At 41.5% G+C, this 9,939-nt stretch overlaps 1 long non-coding RNA gene across 1 annotated transcript; it reads left to right on the top strand.

The window, feature by feature from the left end:
- The first annotated feature begins 318 nt into the window (after positions 1-318).
- LOC123087490 (uncharacterized) lies at positions 319-6,804 on the top strand. The gene is made up of 5 exons (XR_006441418.1): positions 319-615; positions 1,308-4,774; positions 5,379-5,611; positions 6,103-6,173; positions 6,303-6,804. It is a non-coding gene; the product is annotated as an uncharacterized lncRNA (long non-coding RNA).
- Positions 6,805-9,939: the final 3,135 nt, after the last annotated feature.

Genomic DNA, 9,939 nt, shown 5'->3' with positions numbered 1-9,939 from the left:
ATCCCGTCGTCCGCTGGGCGTTGTCCTCCCAGGAGCGGCAGAGTGCAATGCGGGCGACCATTGCCTCCTTCAACCCGCAGGAAATGACACCCTAGTCGACGGCTCCGGACTGATCGAAGTCAGATCCGCTGCCCGCCATAACTGAGAAGGTCGGAGATTGTCGGAGGTGAGTTTGGGAGGCGGAGGGCAGTGGAGTGAAGTGGTTAGGATTTAGTCCGGCGAGCTCATGAGGAGGAATATATGTGGGCCGGGTGGGCAAGCGTGAGTCGGGTCCGCTCGGACGCGTCCATATCGACCCGGGCTGGATACAAAAGATGACGATTAGTTCAGACGTTTGTTTGAGTCACGTTTAAAGTGTCCTTCTGGGTCAAAAGCATCCGCCTGAATCAAACTTTCGTGATCGCCGGCGGGCTGTAGATGCTCTTAGTTTCGCACCGCCCGATCCGGCAACTTTCAGCTTCAGGATAGCAGCTGACGGGTGACGGCGGCTCGGACCTGGAACACGGGAATCCATCGCTTGTCGTCGCCGCCGCGGGCCATCTCCGACCTTCCAGCCAGCCCCTTCCCCTCCCGCAGGATCACCGGCCGCCATCTCTCTCTCTCTCTCTCTCGCAGGTACGGCTCTCCCCAGCTTCACACACACACCATTTCATTCCTGGTGAAGATTGCGTCTGAATCTATTCAAGATCTGCTCATATGGTTTAAAGTTTGTTCAGGCCCAATTCCTAGGATTTCTCGATTCCTTCTATATCCTGTGCTACTTTGTTAATTTCGCTGGACTTGGTCGTCTTTAACTTAGCTGTTCATCTTCTTGATACTTGGTTACTTGAGCCTATAATTCCTAAAATTTCCCAATTCCTTCTGTACTCTGTTCCGACTTTTTCATTATTACCTTGATATTTGGCATGCTCTTCTTGGATACAAAAAGCAAAAAAGATAACCGCATGCAGGCTAGTTCCTGTGTCGAATTTACTAAGTAACATTTACAGCACTACCCAGAGATGCCATTCTGTACAATCTCTTTCCAGGCCCTCGGGGACTAAAGTCTGTTCTCACAATTATAACAAATATAATAGGAAAACTCAGCTAATTTCTGATTTGTGGGCATATGAAAGTAATTTCCTGGTCTCCTTGTCTGCATAGTGATTCAAAGTTCTTTTTAGTATCTAGTGATCTTTAGTCAAGCAGAGATCTATCTCCTTTCCAAGCTGAAGCTCTTCATTGATCTGCTCACCTCTTCATTAACACGAGGCAACTTTGCATAACTACTTAAAGGTATGGACTAAAAAATTATATCATCATTGCAGGGTCCCAATCATGATGTCTGCAACTGTAGAGCAGGTGGCTGGTGGTTTCTCATCGGCAGTTATCCAGCGTGTTGCCGACTAGACGATTGATTTCCTTGACAACAACTATAATCTAAGCCATGCTACTGAAGAGCTTCTGACAAAACTCCGCACAAACCTCACGATCGTGAAGGCAATAACTGAGGTGGCTGACAATGAGGTTATCATCAACACTAGTCTTACCAAGTGGTTGAGGAACCTCCATGATGCTGCCTATGAAGCAGAGGATGTGCTCGACAGATTTGACACTCGTGAGGTATTCACAGGAAAGCGCAAGGTGTCCGAGCTTATATCGTCATCAGTTAGGGTCCTGAGAGGTTTGATTGTGCCTGATGAGAGTCTGCGAATGCTTGAATGTGTTGTGCAAAAGCTCGACCACCTTTGCGCAACGTCCAACATATTTCTGGAGCTCATGAAGCAGAGCAGCTTAGCATCCACCAAGGAGGGAATAGGTGGAGAGACTACTTCTCGTGTTCCGATTGATGTCAAGGTGTTTGGCCGCGATGAAGTTCTGGAGATGATACTGAAAATTGTTCTGGGTTCATCTGGCTCTGAACCAGAATCCAGTAGCGTAAGAGCAAAGCTTGGGGCAAGGTGCCGCATTGGTGGTGTTGATGTTATACCAATTGTTGGTATGAGCGGAGTTGGGAAGACAACCCTTGCTCAAGTCATTTACAATCATGGAAGTGTGAAGGGCCACTTTAGACAGAGAGCATGGGTGTATGTTTCAAGACACTTTAGTGTGAAGAGAACCCTGCAAGAGATGTTGCGCTCTTTGAAAGGAAATGATTCATCTTTTGACTACGCTGATAGTCTGGAAACAGTTGTTAACAATGTTCAAAATGTCATCCAGCAGGAAGGAAGATTCCTTCTTGTGCTAGATAGTGTTTGGGATGAGATGTGTGAGCAGTGGAATAGTTTGCTTACTGCCATAACTCGTGAAGTGCCAGGAATTGTAGTTCTTGTCACAACACAAAGCAAAAAGGTTGCAGACAAAGTAGCAACAATGTGTCAAGTTCCATTAGCACCTTTGCCATGGGAGAGTTTTTTGGTCAGCTTTCCAGTATTATGCATTTGGCACCAGCAATGTTGTGGTGGAGAACAATCAGATTCTTCTGTTAATTGGTGAGCAAATAGCAAAAAAACTAGATGGCTTGCCGTTAGCAGCAAAAGTAATGGGAAATCTGTTAAGATCCAGATTTACCGTACACCAGTGGAGAAGCATCCTTGAGAGCGATTGGTGGGACCTGAGTGAAGTTCTTTGTGAAATCCTTCCATACATGGGGATTAGTTATCAGGATCTACAGCCTAGACAAAGGCAGTGCTTCGCTTTCTGTTCGATTTTTCCAGGAAATTACTTGTTTGATAAAGATAGATTGGTCAATATGTGGATTTCTCACGATTTCATTGAACAAAGCGCATCTGGTGGCACTAGATTAGAGGATATTGGAGGTAAATTGTTTGATGAACTTGTGCAAAGATCATTCCAGGCTACATTTGACAAAAAGAGGTACATTATGCACGATCTAGTACGGGCTCTGGCAATTGGTGTTTCTTCATATGAATGCTTTCTCCACAGAGAGACCTCACAGAGAGCATCACCAACTGTTCGCCACTTGGCTCTGCACGTTGGTAATCAACTTCACCTTCATGAACTCAACAAGTATAAAAATCTGCGGACAATCTTACTGTTTGGTCATTGTGACAGTAATGCAATTTGTGATATTCTGGACAATATGTTGGCTAACTCAAGTAGCATACGAGTGTTGGACTTGTCTCATTTGGAGGTGCTGACAAATATGCTGCCCAACATTTCTTCCTTGAGAAAATTGAGATTCTTTGATCTTTCTTTCACAAAAATCAGCAATTTGCGCAACTTCCCTTGCAATCTTCAAGTTCTATACCTCCGCGGATATGCCCGGAATACTATTCCTCAAAGCATCAATAGTCTTGCCAACTTACGTCACCTGTATGTTGATGCTACAGCTCTCTCTTTATGATTCCTAGTATTGGACAACTAAGTAAACTTCAAGAATTGGAGAATTTCAGCGCTGGAAAGAGAAATGGATTCATGATAAGTGAGATAAAGAACATGCAAGAGTTATCTGGAAAACTTTGCATTAGCAATATCCACATCATTAGGAGCACACATGAGGCAATGGATGCCAATATGATTGAGAAGAAGCACCTTGAGGCCTTGGAGTTGAAGGGGAGAAATGTATCCAAAGATGTACTTGAAGGATTGCAGCCGCACCCAAATCTGAAAGAGCTCATGATTGAAGGTTACGGGGCCTCAACTTCACCAAGCTGGATGTTGCAAGGTCACATCTTTACAAAAATTTAGTCCCTTCATGTTGGAAACTGTCGACTTCTGGTTGCACTTCCACCATTTGGAAAATTCCCTTCACTCAAGCATCTCACCCTAGATAACCTGTCGTCAGTGAAGCATGTCGATGGAACATCTTTCGGTTGCCTCCCAAGTTTGGAGGACTTAACTATTTCTTCGATGACATCATGGATAAAATGGTTACATGCCGAAGAAGATCATGGCCCTCTCCTTCCACACATCACCAGGTTTCGACTTCACAATTGCCCTTCACTGGAAGAAGTGCCGTATCTATCATTCATATCTTCACTGTCAGAACTTGACATTTCAGCTTGTGGGGACTTTGTCAAGGCACTGCCACAACATTTACAACTCTTGGCATGTCTCAAAAAATTAAGTATGTCTTACTGCGATCACCCAGTGCTATTCTCTGGGCATCAGTTGAAGTCACTGGAGTATCTATATCTTAGAAAATGTGGAGGGCTACGTTTGATTGATGGGTTACACTGCTTTCCCAGCCTCAGGAAAGTTAATGTTTATGGCTGTCCTAACATTCTTGCCGAGTTCTCAGACAATTCAAGTAGACAAGATGAGCAGGGCGTACTTCACCTTACCAATCTAGAAACAGATGTGAGCTTGATTAATCGAAATTCTTTCCTCTCCTCAGTGAGAGATCTGTGTATCTCTTATTTGGAGGCCTTTAGCTTTACCCCAGAGCAGGAGGAATGGTTTCAACAACTGATCTCTGTAGAGAAAATTGAGTTTTTTCACTGTCGCTTTCTCCACGGACGACTCCCTTCTACACTAGGCAGACTTGTCTCGTTGAAAAGACTTCATTTTACCATGACGTTACCGGTGTCACTGAACGGACTTGTGCCACTTAACCTCCAAGAATTGATCATGGATGGCTTCAACATGGAAAATAACTTCAAACCTGGAGGATCAGATTGGCCAAACATTTCTCATGTTCCATACATTCGACTTAACGGGAAGACAGTCCAAAATCTGTCAATTAATGCTGCTTCATCTTCTTCAAACCACCAAATTTGAGCAACCATGTACCTGTTACCGTGTCTCCATCTGCAGTACAAATAATATTTCTGTAAGCATGTTTTCCACTCTCTAAATTCTTATTGTGTCAATATATTTTTAGAGGATGATCTGTTAGAGAAGAAGGATAAAGGCTGAAAGTGTCAACCATGCCTGTTAGAACCTGCAACTAGGAGATACATGTTACATGCTCTAGTGATGGTGAGAAGGTGATAGCAGTGGCACCAACAGACTGGTTTGGCAGCTACTCCAACCAAATGGTGGAAGTATTAGAAACATTGTACAAACTGTTGATTGGTCTGGTGGTATGTGTGGATGGGAATGATGTTCATGTCTGGGTGTTGAGTGTAGTACTTCATTTTTTTTAATCCTGGAACAGTGGCACTTCTATTGAGCTAGGAAGCACCAGAAAAGATGCCATATCATGTATGATTTCCTTGCCATAGCAACAGAAGAGAACATCACATCTCTCCTTTCTAATTCCTGTTTTTACTTCACAAATTTGTTTCAATGAGATATTTTATGCTACTAGTGATGATTTCTAATACTTTGTGATGTGGCATCCTTGTCAATCTTCTGGGAAGCATTGCTTGGGATACTCACGGCACTTGGCCGGCACAGATTGCATGTGGATAAACTCTTGCTGGCTGATGCAGAGTGCACCCAGGACAGTCAGTAGTTCCCGAGAAAGCTCAGGAAGATCAAGGAGAAGGAGACTGACGACGTGCGGGCTTGAAGGGCACCAAGGAGTAAAGTGGCAGGACTCTTCTCTGTTGCTGCTGGGCTCTTGGACCCCAATGCATGTGGAGGAGGATATATAGGGAGACCGTCCTCACCAATAATGAACTTGTTGCTGAACCTTTGGTACTAACTGAACCGTTGTTGATAGGTACTCCCTCCATTTACTTATACAAGGCCACTATGAGATATACGTTTTGCATCTATACAAGGCCACAAACAGTAATCGAGGAAAGAATTAATGACATTTCCTCGTACTAGCAACCTGTTTAATATTTGCATGCATGCCAACATAATGACACTAGCTAGTTCCTCCACTCAGTTTCCTTGCATGCATGTTGCGTATTAATGATTCCAGTAAACGAAAAAAAAATGGTGACTTGCAAAGTAAGCATTAAATTTTACCTTGGTACCTGTAATATGAGTTTGTGGCCTTGTATATAAAAATGGAGGGAGTATGTAAAAAATGGAACACTGTCAGGACTATTTAATTTGATAATTAAACACCTTTCGTTTGCCAAGAATTCAGCATTTATTCTTGATAAATCTGTACCAAGATTCGAATTCTAGTGTTGCGATGAGGGTTGGTATATTATATATACATTCTTATATCTGAGAATAGGTCTCACGAACTGGTTGCAGGTTGTGTGCACCAGGGTGTTTGACCGAGATGGCACCCTTGATGACGGACGATGCCTGGAGCAGCCAGACAGGTAAGCTTTGCATCTACATTTGCTTCACACATGGAACAGTTGTTGTGTGCATACATATATAGATGCATGATTGATAGCAACTCAACTGAACCATACTGAACTGATGGGGTACCTGTATGTATGGTACAGGTGCAGGGGAGGTAAACAACATGTTGTTCAGGTAGAAAGATGGAGGATTCAGATTCAGCCATGTCGGCAAGGCAACCATGGCTGACTGATCGGAACACTCCTTCGCCAGCTGATTGATCGGCTCATTGCCGGTGCCGAGCAGAGCTGCAGATGACAATGCCAATTCACCTCGTAGTTCATCAGTTTAATTTTTGGCCTGGTACTGTGTGTCTCTTGGTGCTGTCCTTGATGGTTCAGTCAGACAACCTGATTAGCTTACACTCTGGTGCCATTTCCTATGCGCAACAGTTGATCCTACCTTGTATACGATCAGATTGTTTTGAAGGGCGGTAGATCGGGTGCTTGATACATAAATCCGCACAAGATGCTGGTTGATGCACGCTTACCAGCTTGAAGATGAACTAATAATAGCACGAACTCTTGAGAAGTTGTTCTCTTGTTCAGCAAACATGTTGAACACGAGAGAAACGTTATGGCCACTTGTCAGAGATATGTGACACCTTGTTTGTGAAAAATGTGATTTATAACTATCACATTCAAGACATTGTGGTATGTATGGTTTATCTTGTCTTAGTAGGGAGCTCTCCTATATGGCACCTGACGCGCTGGCGAACATGCCAGCGCGCACCCGTCCGCTCCCGTGCGCACCTAGTGGGCTGGCCCACGAGCGGGGCTGAAAGCCCCGGTTTTTCTAATTTGTTTTTTTACTATTTTTGCTTTCCGTTTTTCTTCAAAATAATTCGTAATTTAGAAAATTGAATTTTGTAAAAAAATGTTCCTGATTTAAAAATAATGAACTTTCTTTGAATTTTAATGAAAATTTAGTTATTTTGACGAACAAATTTATATGAGCATTTTTCTAATAGTGATGAACATTTTTTTATATTTGATGAACAAAATTTTAATACGATGAACATTTTTTAAACTTGATGAACAAAATTGTATTTAAGAATATATTTTTGAAAAATGGAAGTACAAATTTTGAATTCATTGAACAAAATTTGAAACCTACGAACAAATTTTGAAAAGATGATGAACAAATTTTGAATTTGGTGAATAATTTTTGAAATCGATGAACAAATTTCGAATTTGATGAACATTTTCTGAATCTGATGAGCGAATTTTGAATTTTCAAAATCATTTTTTCAATCCGATGAACAAAAAACGAATTTTATGAACATACAAATTTTGTAAGAAAATAAAAAAAGAAAATGAACAAAATTTTAATTTGATGAACAAATTTTGAAATCGACAAACAAATTTTAAATTTGGGGAACAAATTTTGAAATGGATGAACAATTTTTGAATTTGGTGAACAATTTTTCAATTAGATGAACTAATTTTTAATTTTAATGAACATGTTTTCAATCTGATGAACAAAAAAGGAATTTTATGCACATTTTTTTAATCATTGAGCATTTTTACAAATTGCAAACATTTTTTGAATTTGATAAAAAAAATGTTCATGAATTTGGGAAGAAAAGGAAAAAAAGAAAAGGAAAGCAAAAAGGAAACAGAAAAGAAAAAAAGAAAAAAAAGAAAAAAGAGAACTAAAAAAACGAAAAGAAAAATAAATGGGATATGGGCTGGCCCATACGAGCGCTCTGGGGGAGGGGGGGGGGGGTGCGTGCCTGGCGGTCGCTCGGGGGCACCCTATGCGCCATATAGGAACCCGCGTCTTAGTATAACAACAACTCGAAATCACTAATTAAGGAGTATTCCTTGCGGAGATCACTTCAATTTCCCCAGGTTGCGACAAGTGGCGCGTTGCATGTGCGCCACTTGTTGCAACCTGGGAGTTTTTCCTTTTTTCGTACATCTGTTTATTCAAAATGTTTCATCTCTTATACCGTGCGTCCAAATCTCGAACCGCTTTCGTCATTGGATTCCTCGCGTCGAGATCTTCAAAACTAGATCCCATGTTGATAGGTTTTGACGAACTTTTTTTTCACAAAAAAAACGGACGAAAAAACCGAACCCGGAACACGGGGTTTTTCCCTTTCCGAAAGAGGCACGCCCATGCCTCTGACGAAATCACAACCGTGCCTCTCGCGGAAGCAAAACCGTGCCTCTCGCGAAAGAAAAAAAACAAAAAACACATTTTTTTTCCTTTTCCGAAAGAGGCACGCCCGTGCCTCTCCCGAAAGCACAATCATGCTTCTGGCGGAAGCAAAACCGTGCCTCTCGCAAAAGAATAAAAAAATAAAAAACGCGTTTTTTTCCCTTTCCGAAAAAGGCACGTCCGTGCCTCTCGCGAAAGCACAACTGTGCCTCTCGCGGAAGCAAAACCGTGCCTCTCGCGAAAGAAAAAAAAACAGAAAACGCATTTTTTTCCCTTTCCGAAAAAGGCACGCCCGTGCCTCTCGCGAAAGCACAACCGTGCCTCTCACGAAAAAAAAAAAACGCGTTTTTTTCCTTTCCGAAAGAGGCACGCCCGTGCCTCTCGCAAAAGCAAAACCGTGCCTCTCACGAAAGAAAAAAAAACAGAAAACACGTTTTTTTTCCGTTTCCAAGAGGCACGGCCGTGCCTCTCGTGAAAGCACAACCGTGCCTCTCGCGAAAACAAAATCGTGGCTCTTGAGAAAAAATGCATTTTTTTGCCAAAAAATCATTTTTTTTGAAATGTTTTTTTGGCCGAAAAGCTAGGGAAGATCGGTAGAAAACCGAAACGTAAAAAAAGGGGGGAAAATCGTTTAAAAAGCCGAAAACGCGTGCGTAAAAATAAAAAAACAAAATCCGGAGGGAGCACCTAGAGCGCGACACGTAGCGATTGGCTATGAGCGCACCAAGTGGCGCTGATCCTTGCGAGGCTTCCGAAGGAGCGCTCGTTAATTAGTTGTTCCCACAACAACTGGACATGCAATTCAGCTCCCTACAGCTGCCTTGGGCCGGCCCATTGACCTTTTTCATATGGGTTTTGAGAAGGTTCTAAAGGCTTCCATCTAGTTATTTTTATCTCACGTGTTTTTCTTCAGGGTTTTCACTTTTTTCATTTTTAAATTATTTTTTTAGTTTTTTAATTTTTAGTTCATGAACATTTTTTTAAAATGCATGAACATTTTTCATTACATATTTTTTAAACAATCATTGAATTTTTTGAAGTTTCAATTTAGTAAAAAATTGCAAACATTTTTAAGCCTTGAACATTTTTTACTTGGCAAACATTATTTTAAATTGAGGAACCTTTTGAAGTTTGTGAATTCTTTTGATTCGTGTTTTTTAAGTTTGTGAGCATTTTTAAGAATTCATGAATCATGTTTAAATTCATGGAAATGTTTTTTTTCAGATTCATGAATATTTATTACTGATGAACAATTTTTCAGATTCACCAACATTTTTCATATTCTTGATCATTTTTTGAAATTCGTGAACAACAGCATCAGATTAGAGTTGAAACCCATAAGATCTCAAAACCTTATCTTATTTCTGGCATATGGATAGCTCATTTCCATGTACCTGTGCATGACTAGTTCTTTGGTGATATTACAGTCCTTCGGGTATCTTTTTACGGATTCCTCCCCTGTCAAGTTTGTTCTACTCCGACATCTGTTGACATTATTAGCACGCTTTAATCTTTCGTGCATTGCCGTTTCTAGGGCCTGCGTTGTATATGTCCAAACTATCTCAGACGTTGAAA

The sequence above is a fragment of the Triticum aestivum genome, chromosome 4A, assembly GCF_018294505.1.
Source record: "Triticum aestivum cultivar Chinese Spring chromosome 4A, IWGSC CS RefSeq v2.1, whole genome shotgun sequence".
Lineage (NCBI taxonomy): Eukaryota > Viridiplantae > Streptophyta > Magnoliopsida > Poales > Poaceae > Triticum > Triticum aestivum.
Note: the sequence above shows the minus strand (reverse complement) of the source record. Positions and strands in the feature narration are given on the sequence as shown.